Source organism: Zalophus californianus, chromosome 11 (assembly GCF_009762305.2).
Source record: "Zalophus californianus isolate mZalCal1 chromosome 11, mZalCal1.pri.v2, whole genome shotgun sequence".
NCBI lineage: Eukaryota > Metazoa > Chordata > Mammalia > Carnivora > Otariidae > Zalophus > Zalophus californianus.
In genome coordinates, this window is record NC_045605.1 from 123,800 (window position 1) to 148,381 (window position 24,582).

At 41.2% G+C, this 24,582-nt stretch overlaps 1 protein-coding gene across 1 annotated transcript in view; it reads right to left on the minus strand.

Annotated features, from left to right (window-relative positions):
- TRPC6 (transient receptor potential cation channel subfamily C member 6) overlaps positions 1-24,582 on the minus strand; it is a 116,805-nt gene that overhangs the window by 33,064 nt on the left and 59,159 nt on the right. The window lies entirely within an intron of this gene.

The window sequence follows — 24,582 nt, forward strand, 5'->3', positions numbered from 1 at the left end:
TTCATCATCTCTAGACCAACTACAATATAAATGAAGATGCTTTTATTTGTTAATGGATTCCAAGAGCTTCTCCTTTAAGAAAGCCAAGCACTTTGCAGATTTTAATGTTTCCATTTGGGGTGGAGACTCTGGCAATTCCCACAATCTCTCTGTGCCATTCACATCGGGATTAATAGGTGTGTTTTAATCACAGAGGGTAAGGCCCAGGAAAACCAATGGTGAGAAAAGCAAACTTTTCTGCCCTTATAAATCTTACAGTCTCGGGAGAAATTGGGAATCAGCACAGTGCCCTGTTATCAGCTGCTTGTCATGATAAACCCAGAGCAGGGTCATCTAGCGATGCTTCCAGGAGAAAGTTATAGGCTAAACACAGAAGGATGAGTAGGACTCAGGCGAGGGTGTGTTGGGAGTGTGGGACAGAGGTTGGGTGCAGGCAGAGAGCTTCTCCAGAGGAGGGATCAACCAGATGCTATAGCACAGGTTTCATTAATAGGACCTGGACTCTATGAGGTGTAAAAATTACTGGAAATGAGAACATGATGATTAAGGCATAGGTGAGAAAGAACACTTCTGTGATGGAGACAGTGGTCAAGGAGGTGGCTAGCCTTCAACGTAAGCCTTCAGTCTGGGAAACGAGAAAGTGCTGCCTTCTTTTCCTTACTGATTTATAACTTTATGTCTTAAAGTTTAAGGCCCAATCCTTATCACTATCACTAACCAGAGACTCAAATGGGCAATTCCCTGCAGAACAAGGAAGGGCCATGTTAGGAGGGTGAGGGGCTGAAGAGAAGGAAAAAGATGTGATTGATGATAGATGTGATAGATGTTTCCTCTCTCTATAAATGTTTATAGAGCCATCCCTTGAAAGACTGTCACAAATTTCCCAGTAGGAAGAGAACTTTGGAACTTAAAGTCCAAAGACCCCATAAACGATCCTCCTCTCCAAGGGGCCTAATTATCTTTTTCTATGAGTCCTTATCCATCTCAATATCAAATCTCTTGTCTACTGTAGTGTGGTGGCCAAAGAAGTAGCAAGACGTCAGCAACTCAGAAATGGATTATGGTTCTCTGAGGAGCTCGAAGAGTATGCTGCCATTTTCACCAGTGTTTTCCATAGACTTGCTCAACACTAAGCCCTTTGGCCATCCATGGTCTCTTCAAAAGTAACCAGGCTGATGTTTTATTAAAGAGACAACTTCATAAATTTAAAAAATGATGTCCAGGGGGGCGCCTGGTGGCTCAGTCAGTTAAGCATCTGACTCTTGATTTTGGCTCAGGTCACGATCTCAGAACCATGAGACTGAGCTCTGCCCCGGGCTCTACGCTCCTCACCGAGGGCACGTCCCGCTCCCTCTGCTCCCCGACCCCGTTCTCGCTCTCTGACGTAAATCAATAAAATCTTTAAAAATAAAAAAATAAAAAGAAATTAAAAATGATGTTAAGGGCCAATGGCCAGACATATGCCACAATTCCAGTAATTTTTAAAGTGGGTCTTTATGTTAAAAATAGAGCTACTCTGTGACCCAGCAATTGCATTGCTAGGTATTTACCCCAAAGACACAGACGTAGTGAAAAGAAGGGGCACGTGCACCCCAGTGTTCACAGCAGCCATGTCCACAATAGCCCAACTGTGGAAGGAGCCAAGATGCCCTTCAAGAGATGAATAGATAAAGAAGATGTGGTCCATATATGCAATGGGATATTACTCAGCCATCAGAAAGGATGAATACCCAACTTTTACATCAACATGGACGGAGCTGGAGGGGATTACGTTAAGTGAAATAAGTCAAGCAGAGAAAGACAGCTATCATATGGTTTCACTCATATATGGAACATAAGGAATACCGTGGAGGACCACAGCGGAAGGGAAGGAAAACCGAATGGGAAGAAATCAGAGAGGGAGACAAACCACGAGAGACTCTCGGGAAACAAACTGAGGGTTTTAGAGGGGAAGGGGGTGGGGGGATGGGTAGCGAGGTGATGGGTATTAAGGAGGGCACATGATATGATGAGCACTGGGTGTTATACGCAACTAATGAATCATTGAACACTACAACAAAAACTTATGATGTACTATATGCTGGCTAACTGAATGTAAATAAAAATAAATAAATAAAAATAAAACTACACTAGTGTAAGATTGAGATTTGGCTTTTCTGTTAGACAAAGTTTTCTTGGATTGTTGGTCTGTGTTTTTTGTTTTGTTTTGTTTTAAAAGAGACGATAGAATGTCACCATTTTTTTTTTAAGATTTTATTTTATTTTGACAGAGAGAGACACACAGCGAGAGAGGGAACACAAGCAGGGGGAGCGGGAGAGGGAGAAGCAGGCTTCCCGCCGAGCAGGGAGCCCGATGCGGGGCTCAATCCGAGGACCCTGGGATCATGACCTGAGCTGAAGGCAGAAACTTAATGACTAAGCCACCCAGGCACCCCTGTTGGTCTGTTTTTGATAAGAAATTATAAACGAAGTTTCTTCTTTCTTTTATCTACCCAGAAAGCCAAAGTTTCTATATTTTTGTCTTTATCAGGTCTTTGATCACTTAAGAAAGTTTAAATTTCTCGTTATTAAAGGAGCTAAGTTTTGCTAACAACTATATAACCTTCTGTAGAATCTTATTGCCACCTTGGGTAAATAGAGAACTAAATATTAAGTTGTGTAATGATCTAGGCATGTGCTTTAAACCCTTCTGAGGTTTTTAACAAACTTCCCAAGATTTGATATAATTGAAGTCATTTTGGCTAATTAGGCTTGTTTTTTTGGTATGATAAGTTACATGAGAAACATTGTCAAACCAATGATAAATGTTGAGTTATACTGTATGGGTAAATGCTATATGTGTTCCAGAAAGTACACGAAATTCCTAAAGTTTTCATGTATCATGATATAAGGTCATCTCTTGACATTCAATTATTGAAGTGTTGTGCATCACAGATACACCTGGGTTTTCTGGTCAACTGCACTGTAATGAACTCAGATCTTTAAAAAAAAAAAAAGTGGGTCTTTAGGTACTGTATGAGGAACTTTTGTTAAGTAATAAGGGAATTATTTCTAATCTATTTTGATGTCTTTAGCTATTGCTTTGTTTTCAATTCCATTTTTAGTTTTATCAAAGTTATGCACGTGCACAATTTAAGGACTCTATAAGCATGTTATAAAAAAATAGCAACCCTCTGTTCATCTTCCCCTCTTCCTGATCCACAGAGGCAATAATATCAACTATTTTAGCTGATTATTTTATAATTTCAATCCTTATATCCATATAACTTAGTAATATTGTGATTTCTGATTTTCCAGGTTTCTCATTATCTGTAGACTTCCCACCAAAGCTGAGCATTTAGCTCACTTTCACAATCTCCCTCCCCTTGCACACACACCCACATGGACACACACAAACACACTCCACAGCCCCTGTCATACCATAGTTACAGCGTAAGTCTCACCAGGTAACTATGATGCTCGGATAACGCGGGGCTAGTCCTGGCTGTGACAAGCAGCACACCACGGTGTTTTTCCTCACTTCCCTGTGTCCTGAAACCCAGTAGTTAAGAATTCTCTTTCTGTATTCATACACTTCATGTTCTGTGTACTTATGACTAATTCAACAAAACTCTACTCTCCTTCAATCTATATCTTCTTTTAACTCATCCAACATACTATGTGTTTTTTGAATTTTAGCTTCTCGAAGACTATCTGCTAACATAGACCCAGATGCGGTCTAGACTCGAATGTATGTTGTCTTTGGATCTTCCTTTTGGCATCCTCCCAAGGATTCTCTTCACTTTGCTTTTGTGTTGGGTTCTTTGTGTACTGTATCCCAGACCCTCCTCTCTCTTAGTTCATGCCCATGCTCCAGGAGCTGACTGCGAAAGTACACATGGGAGGCAGACTTCTTCAGATGTTGCACGTCTAAAAATGACTTTGTATTATCAACAACCTTATTGGTAGTTTGGCTAGGTAGAGAATTCTAGGTTGACAATAATTTTGAAAGAATTGTTCTGTTAGATTCTAGTTTTTGTAGTTGCTATTGGGAAATATGATTCTGGATAATCTCTTTGCCTCTGCTACCCTAAAATTACCTAATTTTTTATTGGAGGGAATCTCTCTTCCTCCATGGTTCTGTGCACCCAGTAAATCTTTTCATCTGGAAACATGTGGCCTTTTCTAAGAAATATTTTTTATTTTTCTGAGAAATATTTTTGACTCATGTCCCTGATAATTTTGTTTCTGGCTGAGTGTTGTTTCTAGGACTCCTTTTGGATGCTGGACATTCTGGGATTACTATTTAATTTTCTTATTTTTTCTCTCCAATTTTCCAATTAATTCTGTATGTTTTTTTGTTTGGTTGGTTTTGTGTTTTCTTTTTTTGTTTTTGTTTTTTGCATTATACTCTGGACATTTTTTTTAAATTTTCTTTTATTACGTTATGTTAATCACCACACATTACATCATTAGTTTTTGATGTAGTGTTCCATGATTCATTGTTTGTGTATAACACCCAGTGCTCCCTCCTTAAAACCATCACCAGGCTAACCCATCCCCCCACCCCCCTCCCCTCTAGAACCCTCAGTTTGTTTTTCAGAGTCCATTGTCTCTCATGGTTCATCTCCCCCTCTGATTTCCCCCCCTTCATTTTCCCTTCCTGCTATCTTCTTCTTCTTCTTCTTCTTTTTTTTTAACATATAATGTATGATTTGTTTCAGAGGTACAGGTCTGTGGTTCATCAGTCTTACACAATTCACAGACTCTGGACATTTCTTTAACTTTATCCTCTAATATGTGTTTTGAAAATTTTTCTCTGCTATTATGTTTTTAATTCTCATCTTTTTGTTCTTTATAATACCTTTGCTGCTTTCAAAGACACATTATCTTCTCTTATCTAAATCTAGAGACATTAGTGATAAAGACTCTACACAGATCAGAATAATTCAGAGAATTTACTCCTATGCTGCTTTTTATTTTTTAATTATTTATTATTAATTATTTTAAATATGTATTTATTAATTTAATTATTTTAATTATTTATTAATTTATTTTTAAATTATTTAATTTATTTTAATTATTAATTATTTTGAAAGATTTTATTTATTTGAGAGAGAGCAGGAGTGGGGGTGGGGAGGGACAGAGGGAGAAGGAAAAGCAGACTTCCCACTGGGCGGGAACCTGACACAGGGCTCCATCCCAGGACCCCGAGGTCATGACCTGAGCCAAAGGCAGATGCTTAACCGTTTAACTGACTGAGCCACCCTGGTGCCCCTACACTGCTTTTCAACGAATATTTTGTACTCTGTATTTTATATCAGAGTTTTTCCTCAAAAAGCTGGTGATCCTTAGTAAATATTCTCTTCCATTAAAAAAATAAGTATTAATTCCAATGTCTTTCTTAAAAGAGTGCAATTTTCCCTCAGAAGAGCTCGTTAATGTCGGTACTGGCAAAAGGTGATTCTTTGAGGTGAGTTTTTAGAAGAGCGGCTTTATTTCTGAGTTAACAGAATGTATGAGGTAGAACTGCGAAGAGGTCACCAAGACTTGTCACAAAACAGCCATCCATCATCTTCCTTCTGAGATTCTGAAGCCCTGCCCTTCTATCACTCTTCTGGCTTCTAAGAACCCCCTCCAGTCCTGCCTCCCCACATATTGCCCCCTCAGCTGCTGCTGTGAGCCAGAGGAACATCAAACCTGAGGGGGAGGGGAAGCGTCTGCTGAACATGGGCAATGCGTTGAAAAAGAAAAACTAAAATCAAAGGAGAAAAGAGCTAAGATGAGGGGATTTATAAAAGTGAGATGAAAGCACTGGGAGTGAGGATTTGGGGGAAAAGTTCTCATGCTGTTAAAACAAAACCAAAAAAGCACAAAATGGACACAAAATAGTACCAATTACCAAAAGACCAAGAACCAAGTCTGTTTTGTTCTTTTTCTTCTATAAGAATGGGTGAAATAATTACTCCAGCCCATGTCACAGGACCTTTCCAGGGTCAACTGAAATTACAAATGTGGAAAGCGCCTAAATTTGGGCTTGTTTTTTTTACAGCCGCAGGAATATGCATTTCTATGAACAAGAAGATCACAACTTTATCAGTTCTCAGCCTTACTCAAGTGGAAAACCCATGGAAAAACAAGGACTGCAATGGAGACTGAGTGACTTTTGTCTTTTTAAAGAAAGAAAAATTATTATCAGTAACTTTACTCATATCTCAATTTTTAATCTGGTTTCCAGAGTTTTATTCATTCACATAACACCTCTAAATTTACACTGAGGTAGAGCTGTGACATCTTTAATTCTAAAATTTTAAAATACCAATTTATGACTTGAATGCCTGTTTATCTGAATACATGGCAGATTCAACCCTGGCGAGCCACTCTTCCTGAGGATATGTCCCGTTTTCCTTCTGGACTATTACGGCTTTCATTCCTATAGCTTCCGTTCTTTTGAGGAAACAGCAAAAACATTTCCACAGAGAATGTCTCCTTCAGTTTTAAAGCATCTCCTCGTTGCAAGCACTAACATTAATCCATTGGCGTGACACACATGTCAGATAGGATTTTATGACAAGGCCTGGATTTTCATCATCTCTTGGGCACTCTGTCGACAGGGGAGCCCAATACAGAACACTGAGAGAGGCATCTGAGGTTGCTTTGAGGAAGATGACCACTGCACACACAAGGAAGGCAGTCCTCCTTGCAGGGGCGGTGAGATAAGGGAGGGCTCCCAGCAAGGTGACCAAACAAGATGCACACTTTGCTGCCTCTGGACTCCCTGAACTGCAGCCTGAAAAGGCTCTATATATGGTATTTTGTCACAAGTGGTCTTGCTTAATCCCTGCCTTTCAAATGCAAAAGCAAAATGTGTAAAACAACTTCTCGAGGAATACACATTTTAAGACTTTGAAGAAAGATATTAAATGCTGCTGGATTATATTACCCCTCTGAGAATGGGTTTTCTAAGGCTGTATTGTAGAACTGTACATTAACTGCAAAGAAACCTAGTAAAACCATCTACTAGAAAGAGGAATAACCACCCAAAGCAATATATCAACAAAAGAGATATTTTCGTTCCAGCTAAAGGGCACATTTTTGCCAAGTCAGTTCTTCTATTTAAGAAAAATATTTATTAAGAATTTCTCTTCATCCATTTAGTCATATATAGCACGACTGGATGCTTAGTAACCTACATTTTCATGTCTGTATTTTAAAAATTTGTTTTATCACAATACATAAATACCAGTTCTAGGAAGGAAAGTAACGAGCCACTGCCCCCTTGGTACTCAAATATTGATTAGGTCATGAAAATCAACAGTTTTTACATACCTCATTTTCCTGATTCTTTTTGCTGGCGAAATATTGCCTGTTACCCCAGATAGTGAGAGATGGAATAATCCATCTCCATTGAAAATGCCAGCAAAGCAAATTAGCTTCTGAGTTGAATGGACTGTGTGCTTTGAGCCCAGAGCGTGTGTAGTAACTCCTCTATTTCCTGTTTAAGTATAATGTGCTCTTACCAAATGGAACTGCTCTTATACAAACTAAGCTTTATATTAAGTATGTAGCTTAACTTTTTATTTTTTTGCTTCAAAAACTCTTGAAATTTTAAAATTAAAGCACAATTCTACTCAAGCAGACATATGAAAAATGTAAGTGGCGTGTAACTATCCACGCAGCATGGAAGAGCCACCATAATGGGCGGTCAGATGCAAGCCAGAAGGTGAAAATGAAGGGAATTCCAGAGCATATGTTTTATTATCTGCACAATTATCCATGGGAAAAATTAGACTTGAGTACTTAGAGATTAACAGTCAACACAACTAGCAATTTTGCAGACCACTTTAGGAGGATGAAGGATAAAAGTACTTTTATTCTAATTTTATAACAATGACACTGTGTTTACGTTGTCTGCTTCATCTCTGGCCACACACACCCCTGGCCTCCCCTTCAGAGTTGAGGAGCAGTAACCAGCAGTAAACTCCTGTCACAGGACACCAAGGATTGTTTTGCCTTATTCACCAGGAGTCCCCAGTGCTCAGCAGAAAGGCACATTGCAAAATGTTAAAGGAATAAAGTTCAAAGCCTGGAGCCCATTTGTTCCCATTAAGCCAACAGCAAATACAACCCTACAAACGAAAACAGAGTTTGAGCCTCAGTGTGTCCTGCTATACGTTTAACGCTGCATATTCCTTTCAAATTAGCATCAAGCTTAAGAGGGGACAGAGGAAATTGAAAGGCATATCTTTTTAATGGCATCCTTGTGACTTGCCTCAATCCAGAAGTGGAGATTTTGTTGTCCTTTCCTGTCACCTTTCCTGCTCTCTCCTCCTGTCCTTCACACACCCCACACAGAGCATAACTACCCATGTTCACAATGTATTACCAAATCCTGTGACTTTCAGAGGGGTTTCAAGAGAGCAAGTCTTGATTTTGACTCAATCAGCTTCCATTTTCCCCTGGGAGGTGTCTCATCCCATCCAATACTGTCCTTCTGGGTGATCAGTCACACGAATCACACGAATGTGTCACACGAGTCACACGAGTCAAACGAATGTGTCACACGAGTCACTCGAATCACACGAATGTGTCACACGAGTCACACGAATCACACGAATGTGTCACACGTATCACTCGAATCACACAAATGTGTCACGAGTCACACGAATGTGTCACACGAATCACTCGAATCACATGAATATGTCACATGAATCATACAAATCACACGAATGTGTCATGAGGCACATTGCTGCCGAGTCCGACGAGTGACAGCAGATGCCCGAACTGTTTGTCACTTTTGTTGGAAGCCAGCATGCCTTGTGTATGTTACATAGTTTTTGTTTATTTTTATCACCAATTGATATTTTGCTTTTATAAATTAGAAACCTGACCCTGTGAGAGGATGAAAACAGGAGTAAATAACGAAACAATTACAGATTCTTTATAAAATAACTAAGTCTGAAATGTCAGTTTCTTGTGAGCCTCCAGTTTGTGGGTTATTTTGAAATGTTCTTTGGTAGCTCTCTGGGCACATGCATCTATTTTGATCTATTTTAATAGAGTACTCTCAAGAACACTAAAAAGCTTATGTGTAATACAAGCAAAATATATCCCAATTATCTCATCAAAAAAAGAGGTTTAAATGGTTTGCTTCTATTAACAGAAACTGTCAAAGGGCTGCATATACAGAAACCTATTCTTTTTTTTTTTTTAAGATTTTATTTATTTATTTGACAGACAGAGAGCCCAAGCTGGGAGAGAGGCAGAGGGAGAGGGACACACAGACTCCCCGTCGAGCAGGAAGCCTAATGCGGTACTCGATCCCAGGACCCTGAGAAGCAGGACCCCGAAAGCAGAAGCCTAATGACTGAGCCACCCAGGCGCCCCACAAAAACCTATTCTCACATTCCTCAAGTAACCTCTGTGTAAGACAGATTCCAGGCAGGAAAAAAACAGCATACTTAAATTGGGGGAATCTGAGGAGCTGAATGAGGAGACCCTAGGAATGTGTGGGCAGGAATTATGGAAATCCAACATGGCGCCATGCTTTACCCCGGTCCAGGAGAGTGCTGGCTTGGTCCAGAAAGAGCATAAGGATGAACAGTCACTGCAAGTTAGACAGGTAACTGTAAGGTGAGAGCCCGTCACAGAGTTTCTGATCTTCGGTAAGGGCAACAACCAACCCTCAAGGAGAGAGCTGGGGAACTGGTCCCCTGACCTCATTCTCCAGCCCTCTGTTATCCCACAGGGGCCTCCCATGGGCTGCTCCCAACTCAGCCCAGGGACAAAGGAGCCCATGGATGCAGCCCACAGTCTGCGTTGATGCCCAATCCCCACAGGCTGAGGACGGTGAGCGCAGTGGAGAGGTACCTGGAGGGCCAAGCCAACATCACCCAGCGCACACTCTGAGAGAGACCCTGACCTCGCCAAGATTTTCAGAAATAGCTGCTGAAAACGTGTGCACAGAGATGGCAAGCGTACAGATTTTTATTATGAATCACAGATGCATCAGCTCTCATCTCTCTGAGCTTATCTTCCCTTCTATATGCTGTCAGGAAAAACACCCACATTCAACTCCAGGCAGTTATCTTTAAAAATGAGCCTGTAACTAAGGTTCATCCACCGGCATTTAAGTCAGTCCTCACATGAGGCTCAGCATGAGTCATTCTGATGCTGAGCGTGAGGAGGGAAGTAATGCGATGTCACAGAAACACTTGGAATTATTGAAACGGTGTGTCCAGCACACACTGAAGCTGCTGACCAGTGGAGCTGGCAGAGCTAAGACACGGGCTTCAGTAAGCGGCGTGGACACGCTCCCAGCCTCTCCCACAGGGGCCAGGTTGACCCAAACCTGGCATGCACAGGGCAGCAAACACACAGAGGGAAAGATGACTGGATGACACAGCCCACGGGTCACTTTGTTCAGAAGCCACACTTGTGGAATGCCTTTCCTTGCTGATGGGGGATGATTTTAGACACAGCTCTCAGACCTCACATGCACCATCACGATCCTAATGTTTCATTCATTCATTCATTCATTCATCAGTTCAAATCGTTACAGTACCAGACACTGTGCTAGGCACATGGGACACGTGACATGAGAGACGGCAGGGACAGACACTCAAGGTAGCACAGAAAACAGAGCAGTCAACAAAACACTACAGGAAAATGACTATTAAAGGAACGGTACTGTGTACTCTATAACTTAACAACAAGTAGTTCTCAACTCAGTCTGTGCTTCAGGGAGAAGTCAGCAGAGGGGAGGGAGGAGGGGAAGAAGTTGTCGGGGCAGACAGAACCGTACTTGTCTATGCCAGGAGTCCAGAGGAAAGGGCAAGATGTCGATTACAGCTGGAAGGCACTGGGGTTCCATCCCCCAAGGACTTTCTGACTCCTGGCTCAGCTGAACTAAAGAGGGAGAGGCTCAGGGTTCAAAGCTGGACTGTGGGTTCCATTGGGGTTCTCAGTTCAGCACTTACGACTTATACCTCAGGGAGGAAGGTGAACGTTTAGGTAAACCCTAGGAGCTAAGAATTACAATTTAGAAGATTCAAGCTTCACAACCCAATGGTTTGGTCTCCAGCTCAAGTTCTGTTCTGAGAGGTTGGGAGCTTGCATCATTTGCAGTCCCAAGTTTAGAAAAATTAAGGACAAGATTTTAAAACAAAGACTGTAGTAAGAGATGGGGAAGGACACTGTATCTTAATTAAAGGGTCTATCGAACAAGAAGATCTAACAATTGCAAATATCTATGCCCCGAACATGGGAGCAGCCAATTATATAAGGCAATTAATATCAAAACCAAAGAAACACATTGACAACAATACAATAATAGTGGGGGACTTTAACACCCCCTTGAATGAAATGGACAGATCATCTAAGCAAAAGATCAACAAGGAAATAAGGAATTTAAATGACACACTGGATCAAATGGACTTCACAGACATATTCAGAACATTCCATCCCAAAGCAACGGAATACACATTCTTCTCTAGTGCCCATGGAACATTCTCCAGAATCGATCACATCCTAGGTCACAAATCAGGTCTCAACCGGTACCAAAAGATTGGGATTATTCCCTGCATATTTTCAGACCACAATGCTTTGAAACTAGAACTCAATCACAAGAGGAAAGTCGGAAAGAACTCAAATACATGGAGGCTGACGAGCATCCTACTAAAGAATGAATGGGTCAACCAGGAAATTAAAGAAGAATTAAAAAAATTCATGGAAACCAATGAAAATGAAAACACAACTGTTCAAAATCTTTGGGATACAACAAAGGCAGTTCTGAGAGGAAAGTATATGGCAATACAAGCCTTTCTCAAGAAACAAGAAAGGTCTCCAGTACACAACCTAACCCTACATCTAAAGGAGCTAGAGAAAAAACAGCAAATAAAACCTAAACCCAGCAGAAGAAGAGAAATAATTAAGAACAGGGCAGAAATCAATGAAATAGAAACCAAAAGAACAGAACAGATCAACGAAACTAGGAGATGGTTCTTTGAAAGAATTAACAAGATTGATAAACCCCTGGCCAGATTTATCAAAAAGAAAAGAGAAATGACCCAAATCAAAAAAATCATGAATGAAAGAGGAGAGATCACAACCAACACCAAAGAAATACAAACAATTATAAGAACATATTATGAGCAACTCTATGCCAGCAAATTAGACAACCTGGAAGAAATGGATGCATTCCTAGAGATGCATCAAGTACCAAAACTGAACCAGGAAGAAATAGAAAACCTGAAGAGACCTGTAACCACTAAGGAAATTGAAGCAGTCATCAAAAATCTCCCAACAAAAAGCCCAGGGCCAGATGGCTTCCCAGGGGAATTCTATCAGACATTTAAAGAAGAATTAACACCTATTCTGCTGAAACTGTTACAAAAAATAGAAATGGAAGGAAAACTTCCAAACTCATTTTATGAGGCCACCATTACCTTGATCAAAAAACCAGACAAAGACCCCATCAAAAAGGAGAATTAGAGACCAATATCCTTGATGAACATGGACGCAAAAATTCTCACCAAAATACTAGCCAATAGGATCCCACAGTACATTAAAAGGATTATTCACCATGACCAAGTGGGATTTATCCCTGGGCAGCAAGGTTGGTTCAACATCCGCAAATCAATCAACGTGATACAATACATTAACAAAAGAAAGAACAAGAATCATGATCCTCTCAATAGATGCAGAAAAAGCATTTGACAAAGTACATCCTTTCTTGATCAAAACTCTTCAGAGTATAGGGATAGAGGGTACATACCTCAATATCATAAAAGCCATCTATGAAAAACCTACAGCGAATATCATTCTCAATGGGGAAAACCTGAGAGCTTTTCCCCTAAGGTCAGGAACGCGGCAGGGATGTCCACTCTCACCACTGCTATTCAACATAGTATTAGAAGTGCTAGCCTCGGCAATCAGACAACAAAAAGAAATCAAAGGCATCCAAATCGGCAAAGAGGAAGTCAAACTCTCACTCTTTGCAGATGATATGATACTTTATGTGGAAAACCCAAAAGACTCCACCCCAAAACTGCTAGAACTCATACAGGAATTCAGTAAAGTGGCAGGATATAAAATCAATGCACAGAAATCAGTGGCATTCCTATACACCACCAGCAAGACAGAAGAGAGAGAAATTAAGGAGTCAATTCCATTTACAATTGCACCCAAAACCATTAAGATACCTAGGAATAAATTTAACCAAAGAGGCAAAGGATCTGCACTCAGAAAACTATAAAATACTCATGAAAGAAATTGAAGAAGACACAAAGAAATGGAAAAACGTTCCATGCTCATGGATTGGAAGAACAAACATTGTGAAGATGTCAGTGCTACCTAGAGCAATCTACACATTCAATGCAATCCCCATCAAAATACCATCCACCTTTTTCAAAGAAATGGAACAAATCATCCTAAAATTTGTATGGAACCAGAAGAGACCCCGAATAGCCAGAGGAATCTTGAAAAAGAAAAGCAAAGCTGGCGGCATCACAATTCCGGACTTCCAGCTCTATTACAAAGTTGTCATCATCAAGACCGTATGGTACTGGTACAAAAACAGACACATAGATCAATGGAACAGAATCGAGAGCCCAGAAATGGACCCTCAACTCTATGGTCAACTCATTTTTGACAAAGCAGGAAAGAATGTCCAATGGAAAAAAGACAGTCTCTTCAACAAATGGTGTTGAGAAAATTGGACAGCCACATGCAGAAGAATGAAACTGGACCATTTCCTTACACCACACACAAAAATAGCCTCCAAATGGTTGAAAGACCTAAACTTGAGACAGGAGTCCATCAAAATCCTAAAGGAGAACACAGGTAGCAACCTCTTCGACCTCAGCCACAGCAACTTCTTCCTAGAAACATCGCCAAAGGCAAGGGAAGCAAGGGCAAAAATGAACTATTGGGATCTCATCAAGATAAAAAGCTTTTGCACAGCAAAAGAAACAGTCCACAAAACCAAAAGACAACCGACAGAATGGGAGAAAATATTTGCAAATGACATATCAGATAAAGGGCTACTATCCAAAATCTATAAAGAACTTATCAAACTCAACACCCAAAGAACATATAATCCAATCAAGAAATGGGCAGAAGACATGAACAGACATTTTTCCAAAGAAGATATCCAAATGGCCAACAGGCACATGAAAAAGTGCTCAACATCGCTCGGCATCAGGGAAATCCAAATCAAAACCTCAATGAGATACCACCTCACACCAGTCAGAATGGCTAAAATTAACAAGTCAGGAAACGACAGATGTTGGTGGGGATGTGGAGAAAGGGGAACCCTCCTACACTGTTGGTGGGAATGCAAGCTGGTGCATCCACTCTGGAAAACAGTATGGAGGTTCCTCAGAAAGTTGAAAATAGAGCTACCCTACTCCCCAGCAATTTCACTACTGGGTATTTACCACAAAGATACAAATGTAGGGATCCGAAGGGGTACATGCACCCCAATGTTTATAGCAGCAATGTCCACAATAGCCAAACTGTGGAAAGAGCCAAGATGTCCATCGACAGATGAAGGGATAAAGAAGTGGTGGTATATATACACAATGGAATATTATGCAGCCATCAAAAGGAATGAGATCTTGCCATTTGCAACGACGTGGATGGAACTGGAGGGTGTTATGCTGAGTGAAATAAGTCAATCAGAGAAAAACATGTATCATATGACCTCACTGATATGAGGAATTCTTAATCTCAGGAAACAAACTGAGGGTTGCTGGAGTGGTGGGGGGTGGGAGGGATGGGGTGGCTGGGTGATAGACATTGGGGAGGGTATGTGCTATGGTGAGCACTGTGAATTGTACAAGACTGATGAATCACGGATCTATACTTCTGAAACAAATTATGCAATATATGTTAAGAAAAAAAAAAAGAAAAAGATAGCAGGAGGGGAAGAATGAAGGGGAGTAAGTTGGAGGGGGAGACGAACCATGAGAGACGATGGACTCTGAAAAAGAAACTGAGGGTTCTAGTGGGGAGGGGGTTGGGGCGATGGGTTAGCCTGGTGATGTGTATTAAAGAGGGCACATTCTGCATGGAGCACTGGGTGTTATGCACAAACAATGAATCATGGAACACTACATCAAAAACTAATGATGTAATGTATGGTGACTAACATAACAATAAAAAATTATTAAAAAAAATTACAACGATCCCATTTCACAGGATTGGTGGGAGGGTTACAATATTGTGGAAAATATTATTTATAGCCCTGGCATAAACCTACCTGCTCTACAAGTCTTAATCTTCTAACAAATGTATGCAATACTCACTGCTTTCACGGACGGAGGGGGAGCGTAAGCCATTTACTACTTGATAATCATAAGTGTACAATACATGTTATTATTGTACAGTATTTTCAAGTAATTTTTACTTATGGTAAACTGAAATATACTTATCCACCTTCAGTAAAATCAAACAGGGCAAATTGGTAGAGTTTGGTTTTTAGCACACTAACTGTGTCGAGTTACCAGTAAGCTCATTATATACTTACCCCTTGTGTTTTAGTTTTAAACATAAAACTATCCAATAAACTCTTATGAACATGGGTATTATATTAATTTCACTAGAACTGTGAGGATGAGAACTGACTTTTACTAAAGGTTTACTACATTCCAATCACTTGATCAATGTTATTTTGTCTACTTTTCACTATAGTTGGTGAAGTTGGCTTTATGTATAAAGTGTTGTCATTCTGTTTTAATACAGCTGAAAACAGCTAAGATGGAATACTCTTAAAAAGAATGGAGTCCTCTACAAGACCTAGAGCTAGTTATAATACACAGAAAACTCTTAAATTCATACTAAACAATAAGTGGTAAAGCAAGATGTCTACCTGGGTTCACAGACATCGTATTTCATTTTTTAAATCTTATTATTATTATGAAACATGGAGCTATAATTTTAATAAAAATAACACCATTTATACTCCCCCCACCCCCCCACCTAAGAATGTGTCACTGATTCCCCCGGAAAAGCTCTGTGTGCTCATTCTGAATTATTATTTGCCCCTGTGCTTCGGCAAGCAGCCGCTACAACACTTTATTTTTACAGCTTTTCCATCTTTGCATGCCCTAAACAATAATTAGTTTGGGAAAAGTAGATATTTAGCACAAACCCACCAGAAGAAGAAAAGGGAAGAACCGGCACCATTGGAGGAGAGCTCCTATAGTAAGATGGGCAGAGGGATGTGAGCCTCACTGCATACCCCCCCACTTGGAGAGCTTCTAGGGCCCCTGTGGGCTGGTCAGAGTTGACCCCGAGTGAGTCCTGGGAAGCACGGGGATCCTCGGAGCTGCTGCTCTGGACTCTGTCACAGAGATCGAGGTCAAGGAAATCCCCTTAGAGGGAAGAGGGGACTCACCCTTTTTTCTACTCTTCCATAATAACGCTTTTAGGAGCAAGGTTGTTAGCCAAGGTCTTTTGCCTCATCTCCTTTCTTATCTGTATTTTTAAAAACCAATTTCACAAAAACAAAACACTGAATTACACTGCAAGCTACATAGTGTGAGGGGCCACCGTAGCTAGAAAGCCATCTCTTACATTCAGCCAAGAATGGGGCGCGTCTCCTTCCACCTGCACCTCTACTCAGCCGTTTGGGGCTGGTCAGTGAGGCTGGATTTAAAACGGGATTTTCAAGGCGGCTGGAGCCGTGACAGTTGTAGGACTTCCCTAAAGGAAGGTGAAAAGGAGGACCACTGACACCACTGGTTTGACAAGACACGAAGCGAACTCGCTGACTAGCTCCTCAGAGGCTTCAGAATCACATGCACAAACAAGCAAGGCTCCACTTTTCTAGGGAAAAGTTATGCTTGTCTTACCCTCCTTCTTTTAGGGTAAAAATGAACTTCAGTCCCTGTCAATGCAACTCACACCATTTTTATGAACTGCATTATATTGATATGCTAGTAAGTTTAAAATTGAGAACCTGGCGCCACTGTTCAGCTCTGCTCTGCGCATCTCACTCTGAGATTCCTTATCGACGCTGTGAGTCGTTGGGTGGATGTAGTCACCTCAATGTGGGAGCACAGGACACGTTTCTGCATGGCTTCCACTTTATCCACCAGGGAAATAACGGTAGAACCCAGACTAAAATGACAGATGAGCACTTAGAAATGATCTCTTCCAACTTTCTCACTTTTCAAGGACCTGCCTTCAGATTTTGAGAAGAGGAAATGTGTAAAAATTATATTTTAATTATATAAATACTTTCTACATGAGGAAACTAAGGCCCCAGGTACTTGCCCAATATTGAGGATCCACTTATAACCCTAAACTATTGAGGCATGTTCACCCCAAGATGCTATTACCTTAAAATAAATTATTTAAAGGAAATTAGTTTCTGGTCCTGTTAAAAGAGATTTTCTCAGGATGAAAATCAATTATTTTTTTTTAAGTGCAGAGCCTGACATGGGGCTTGGACCTCATCACCCTGATGTCACAGCTGAGATCAAGATTCAGACACTTAAGCAACTGAGCCACCCAGGCATCCAGGATATCAAATTTAAGAAACAACGTTTTATTTCCTAGATATTCCCATGGCTGATGTTAAATTCATTCCCATTTAGATTGTAGCCAGAGAAAAGCAAACTTGGCCTCAGTAAAAGCTTGGTTGGGTCTGTATTCTTCAGCTCTTAGCTGCCGGCCAGGGTAGTGACACAAACCATGAGTATACTCGCCCAAAGACACGACCGTGCCCTCAGCCAGCTGGGTAGACCAGATGTTCAGCAGCAGGGCACCCACAGGACAAGCACCATCTACCCTCTCTGTCAATGCTTCCCTCGCTCTGAAAGCAATCTCTAAGGGTCATTCTGGTTAATATAATTTTGATTCTTTCTTTATTTTAAATAGTGGAACATTTACCTTCATGGACACTAAGCTGAACAACTTGAAGTCAGGTGAGAACTTGTGAAAAAATTCTACGTTATGATGTTTTCTCCAAAACCTGCTTCATTGATCTTGCTCCCCATCTCATTTAATGGCATTCCCGTCTTCTAATTACTTGGGAAATAAAAAAAATCCTGGTGGCATCCTTCACTTATTTCTCTCTTTGATACCCCAAAAGCTTTTAACAGGAAATCCTGTCAACTGTACCTTAACATGAACCCAGGGTCTGAGTACCTCTTGCTCCCACTCTAGTTGAGGCCACATTACCTAGATGGCTGCAATCATCTCCCACCTGGCTTTCATTCCCTCCACAGAATTCTTCTCACCATAGCAGTCAGAATAGAACTTTTAAAACACCGTTCAGATTCTGTAACCTCTCATTCTAAAACCCTACAATGGCTCCCTGTCTCAAAACAGAAGCCATCTCTACTATGATGCATGAGGCCCCACACATTCTGACCTGGGACTGGTTCTCTGTACTGACCCTGTATTGGATGCACCCCACTCCATCCTTCTGTTCCAGCCACAATGACTTCCTTCCTTCTCCTTGAAGCACCAAGTACACTTGTGCATTTGCACGCCCTCTACCTTCTTCCTGGAAGATCCTTCCCTGATACCTGTGAGCACATCCCCAACACCTTCAAGTCTGCACCAAAAAGACACCTGCTCACTGAGGCCTTCCCTCATGACGACTGAAAGTAAAGCCCCAATCTTTAACATTCCAATCTCCACTTCCTGCTTTGCCCCCATCTTACTGTGTATCACCAACATCTATGCTTTACCTATTTGTCTTGTGTATTATCTCTCTCACTCTGAAAAACAAACTGAGGGCTCTAGAGGGGAGGGGGGTGGAAGGATGGGTTAGCCTGGTGATGGGTATTAAAGAGGGCGCGTTCTGCATGGAGTACTGGGTGTTATATGCAAATAATGAATCGTGGAACACTACATCTAAAACTAATGATGTAATGTATGGTGATTAACATAACATCATAAAAAAATAAAAAAAGAATGTGGTTCTGTGAAGGCATCCTATATATTTCCCAGTGCATTCTTGATGCTGGAGAGGTGCCTGCACCAGTGAGTTCCCAGGAAATGTCTTTCTGAAGGAAAGCAGGCACAGGGATAGCCCGAATTCACTGCCAGTAAGGAAATGAGTGTTTCTTCAGTGCCAGCATTACACAAAGTTTTTTGAGGAGATCAGTAAAATCTATAAAGCTCTCCCAGATTAGAAACACAAAAGACAGGAAGTACAAATTACTAATGCCAAGAATGAGGGAGGCATCATTACAGACTTTACAGGCATTAAAAGGATGATAGCATATGATAGATACCTTATATGTATAAATTTCACAGCTTGCATTAGCAAAAACATTTTTATTATTTTATCTCTTTAAGAGTAAATTTATTTAAAAATTTTTTTTATTATTATTTTTCATTTGAGAGAGAGAGAAAGCACACAAGCAAGGAGAGGGAGAGGGAGAATCTTAAGCAGGCTCCAGCTCAGCAAGGAGCCCAACATGGGGCTCAGTCTCACGACCCTGAGATCATGACCTGAGCCAAAATCAAGAGTCAGATGCTTAACCAACTGAGCCACCCAGGCGCCCCGCATGATGCATGAATTTTTAAAAATTGGTAAACTGGGCTTCATCAAAATGAAAAACTTTCACTTTTTGAAAGACACTGTTAAAAGAATAATAAAAAAAAGCCACAGTTTGGAGAAAATGTTTGCAAATCACATATCTGATAAAGGATTTATATCCAGAATATATAAAAAGCATACAATATTCAATAATAAAAATCTAATAAAAAAAGGCAAAAAGAACCAATTAAAAATAAGCAAAACTTCGACAGACACTTCACCAAAACATAAATATGGATGACAAATAAGTAGAGGAAAATGCTCCATATCATTAGCCAAGAAAGAGATGCAAATGATGACCTCTATAAGATATACTGCATACCTATTAGAATGGCCAAAACTAACAAGAATAATTGTACCATGCTCCAGTGAGGATGCAGGACAACTGGAACTTTGTTTCTATTTTAAATTATTATTACTGTGCAAAATTTCTGGTTCAGTGGCACCATCTTCAGGGAGTGCTGCAGAGCTCAGAGATGTCGTGGATTGTTGGCTGCTCAGGTGGCAGCAGATGGAGGGTTGTGGTTTTGGTTACCTGCCATATTCCAAGACAAAACCTTTTCCCCTCTTGCTTCTTTTCTCTTTCACTACCCAGTAGCCAAAAGGCACTTCTCACTTCATTTTTGCCCTTCTCCCTCGAACGTGTGTTCTTTGAAGAATACTCTTTCCAACCGTGCATCCTTCTAAGTCCTTTCTCTGCAGTCTGCGCTCTACTGGGCAGATTTTTTTTTTTTAATATTTTCAGACGGAGGGCCAGCTTAGAGCCTTCTGGCTGTAGTTTTAGATCAACCCCAGTTTATTCACCAGTTTTCTTCTGAAGTTTTTCTTCTCTGTCCTTGCTTGTCCTTGTGTCCACAGGCCAGGATGGAGGAGAGCGGGGCAGGAGGATGCGTGATCTTGCCTTAGGATCTAGTAGGTTTTCCTTTTCCTTCTTGCGGTTATTTTCAACTCTGGTCACCCCTGTTGTAGGGGTCACAGGCAGGCTGCCCCCAGATGGGTCACCTTTGCAGGGACACAATTTAGAGTAAAACCGGCAGATTCAGGAAAAGCTCTTTAACTCCCCCTCAGCTGCCTGCTGGTACCAGGAAGAGAGCTGTTCACAGAGAGTCCTCTCCACCTGAGAAACTCAACTGCATCACAGCGCAACCTGGTTGCTCCAAACATCTCCTCTCGCCCTCCTGCTAACGTGCTTCCTCCCGTGTGTCCTCCAGCCCGACCCCTCTCCTAAGCTCACTAAAGCTTCAAGTTGCCTCATTGTCTTTGGAATTCCATGTCCCTGTGGCCTCCCCGTTTGCAGGTCTATTAGGTGTGATTTTCTCCTGTTAATCTGTCTCCTGTCAATTTGATTGTAAGTCTGGCCAGAAGGACCACAGGGCAGAGAAATGTCCTCCTGCCCACTACTGTCTGCAGGTTATGCCACAGACATGGTTTCCGTGTGGTTTATTTGCCGTTTCTTCTTCTGTCTTGTCTCGAGGGTCCCCAGAAGACTGGAGGCTGGACATTTGCCACTATCTCCCACTGCCTGGGATTTTCTGTTCTTTCTCATGAAACATTTTAAATCAGTCATACCAGAACTAAAGCTTTCTAGGAGAGACAGACTAAACCATTTCAGTGGTTCTACATTTGAGATAAAAAATACATCTAATCACAACTCAAATACTCTGCTGCACTTGCAATGATCATTTAAGGCACGTGCGTGTGGGTAGAAAAGAAAGTCATTTAAAATTTTTCTAATGTTGCACCAAAAGATTAAGAATGGATAGAGAGATTCTATGTGAAATTTTCTAACCCTTCCATGTCATTTGAGGAAAATATTCTTTCCTCTCTTACTTCTTCCTATGTTCCTTTGTCATTTTAAAATTATAATAGCTGTTAATTTGGGAGAGATCTCTCCCAGCAGAAGGGCTTTGTGCTTGCCAAAGTCAACAGAGATTACTTACTGCTAGCCTGTTGCCTTCCTCCAAATGATTCATTAGCATTCCTCCATCTAAAAGCAGCCTCTCATGCAGATTTCTTGTAATGGCCATCTTTGGGCAGACAGGCTTGAGCGATGGAAAGGAGAGAGGCTCATGGCGACCGCCGGGCTGAACGCATCTGATGACCCACCTCAGAATATACACAGGCCCTAACCAGCCAATGGGTTACTGACACCGAGGCACAGTTACCTACCTTCCCACCTTAAAAACAGCCCCTACGTGGTATGTGGTATGATCTGTGTGTACACAGTGCTATATACAATCTTTATAAAATACAACAAAATTTGACAGCAGTGGTTATCTATGGGTAGGTGGTAGAATTTCCTACAGTGTTGTTTGTTTTTTTTTTAAATAGGAGATCCAGAATTTTAATGGCATGTTTGCCTGATAAGAATTTCTTTATTTTATTATTTAGTAAAGAATGTGTATATTTAGTGTGTTTAGGGTATATGACATAATTTGACATACTGAAATGATTACTACAATCAGGTTAATTAACTTACACAACTACTTACATAGTCACATTCCCTCCTTTGAGTTGAGAGTACATGAAATCTACTCTCTTAGCAAATTTCTGTATTGAGGGATAGAAGCCAAAAAATGTTCACCTGTAGCCCAGAAAGCTGATCTAGAGCCTGCCTGGTTTTGGTAAGGATCAACTAAGTGCTGACTGCTACATTCTTAAAGGTTCTCATTGATGAGGAAAACAAACGCAGAAGAAAAACTAAATTTCCTACTACCTACAACCCACTGACAAGTCCTTGAAACAGGCAGAGTGACCTTACTCTAGGCACTCAGCTGCCTCATTAATACTTTGCTGAGGGCAAAAGTCAATCCTAGCCCAACTCCCAGGATCCTGTAAGTCTACTTTAACATATAAAAATTCCATTGGAAATATCATTTATCTCTAAACCCCCCAAGATACGTGTTGGCAATCATCCCCCAAGCATATGACCCACCGATACACATCTGAAGGGTCTCACGACTCGGGTTTTATTAGAAGGTAATAAATGACCTTTTCCCAACAACAGCTAGCCCCCTCAAGGTCCTGGAAACCTTGCTTCCAAATTCCTTAGAGACTTATATTATCCCCAACCCCTTCCCAACTTGAAAGTACAAAAAGGGTCACTCTTCATGACCCCAGTGCTGCTCCTTCTGCCCATGGGTCCTATCCCCATGCTTTAATAAAACCACCTTTTTGCACCAAAGACATCTCAAGAATTCTTTCTTGACCATCGGCTTCGAACCCTAATGTCTGTCCTACATCATGACTGCCTGCACATCTCACTGATAATTAATATCGAACTGAATGATAAGCACCAGAGAAATCTTGCAAAAGTAGTTTTACAAGTAGAAACTTGAAGAAGAAATTTATGATCTAAGACTCTCTGCACATCCCCTCCCCCTCGAGCACTCAAGCATGTCAGCACCAGCTTCACACAGCAAAAGTGAATCTCTTTCTACCCATGGGTCCTGGCCCCGCCCTCCTTAAACAAACTTACTCAGTTGTACCATAAAAGGTCTCGGGAACTCTTTCAGAAGAATATCAGTGCAGTGTTATTAACTATCATCATTACACTCTCCATTAGAGGTCAGACTTACTAGTCCTACACAACTCAGTTTTGTGCCCTGACCCACATCTCCCCTCCCCTCACCTCCCTGTCCCTGGTAATCACCATTCTACTTTCTGCTTCTGTGTATTCAACTTTGTTAGATTCCACATAAAAGTGAGATCAGCCAATACTACTTTTTAAATAATTTTTCTTTGATACAAAAAAACACCTAAATCATTCACTTTCCAATTATTTCTATCTAACCTTTAGAAATACATATGCAACCATGAAGTCTCACTGCCTTGATTAAAACAGGCAACTACTTTAAGTAGAGATTTAAAAGGAATTCTTAAAAAGATGAAAATATGTAAAAATCTAGTGTCTGATTTTTGTATAACCATGGAAGAAACAAGCACAATGAAGTTAAACGTCTCAAAGAATGATGTTTTTGGAACAAACACAATGGTTATTAGTATATCCCTTGCCATGGTAAAGCATGTTGGCCTTGGAGTCAGACGGAATTTGGTTGATATTCCAGATTTATGACTTATTGAGTGTGTGATCCTGAGTGAGTAACTTAATCTCTGAGATGAACTAATTCTCTGAGAATGGGGAATAAGAATACTAACCTTGTAAGTGTGTTTGAATGAGTAGGAACAATTTTAAAATGGCCCACAGCAAGATGTTTTTTAGCCCTAGAATTTTTGGAATTTGGTGATGGAATGGAAAGAAGGAGGCAGACTGAGGCACCTGGATGGCTCGATCGGTTGAGCGTCCAACTCTTGGACTCTTTGGTTTTGGCTCCAGCCTTGATCTCAGGATCCTGGGATCGAGCCCCTCGACTGGCTCTGCACTTAGTGGGGAGTCTGCTTGGGATTCTCTCTCTCCCTCTGTCCCTCCCCCTGCTCCTGCACTCTATCTAAGTAAGTAAATGAATACAATCTTTAAAAAAATAGAAAGAGGAGGCAGAGAAAAGAGACTAGGATGACACTCGTATTTCCGGCTTAAAGGAACAAATCTGAACGGATACCTACAGTAAGGATGTGAACTAGCCCGCTAAAGGTTTCGTAAGGGGAAAGAGGATGTTCTGCATGCCCCAAAGGCAGAAGATAAGCTAGAACATGACACACCCTTGGAACTCAAGGTAGTTTAATATGCCTTGAGGGTCACGTGCTGCAGGAGAGATAGAAATTGAGCCAGGAGGAAAATGGCAGTGCGATGGGGGACGATCCTTTGAGTTATACCACAATGTCTGGACTTCATCCCGAGGGTGATGCGGTGACACACATCAGGTCTGGAGTGGAGAGGAGCAAGGGAAGGAGCCAAATGACCAGGTAGGAGCTAGGGGGCCAGACAGGGGTGGCCTGTAGTAGGGTAGCGGGAATGGGGACTGAGGTAGTCGTCAGAAAAGCCTTCCCTGCCCCCCTGGGTGGGGCGGTTGCTCCAGAGCCCGTGGGCTGCCTCGCCTGCTCGGTGCTCAATAGTGTTTCAATCGTGGGGAATGGAAACTCCA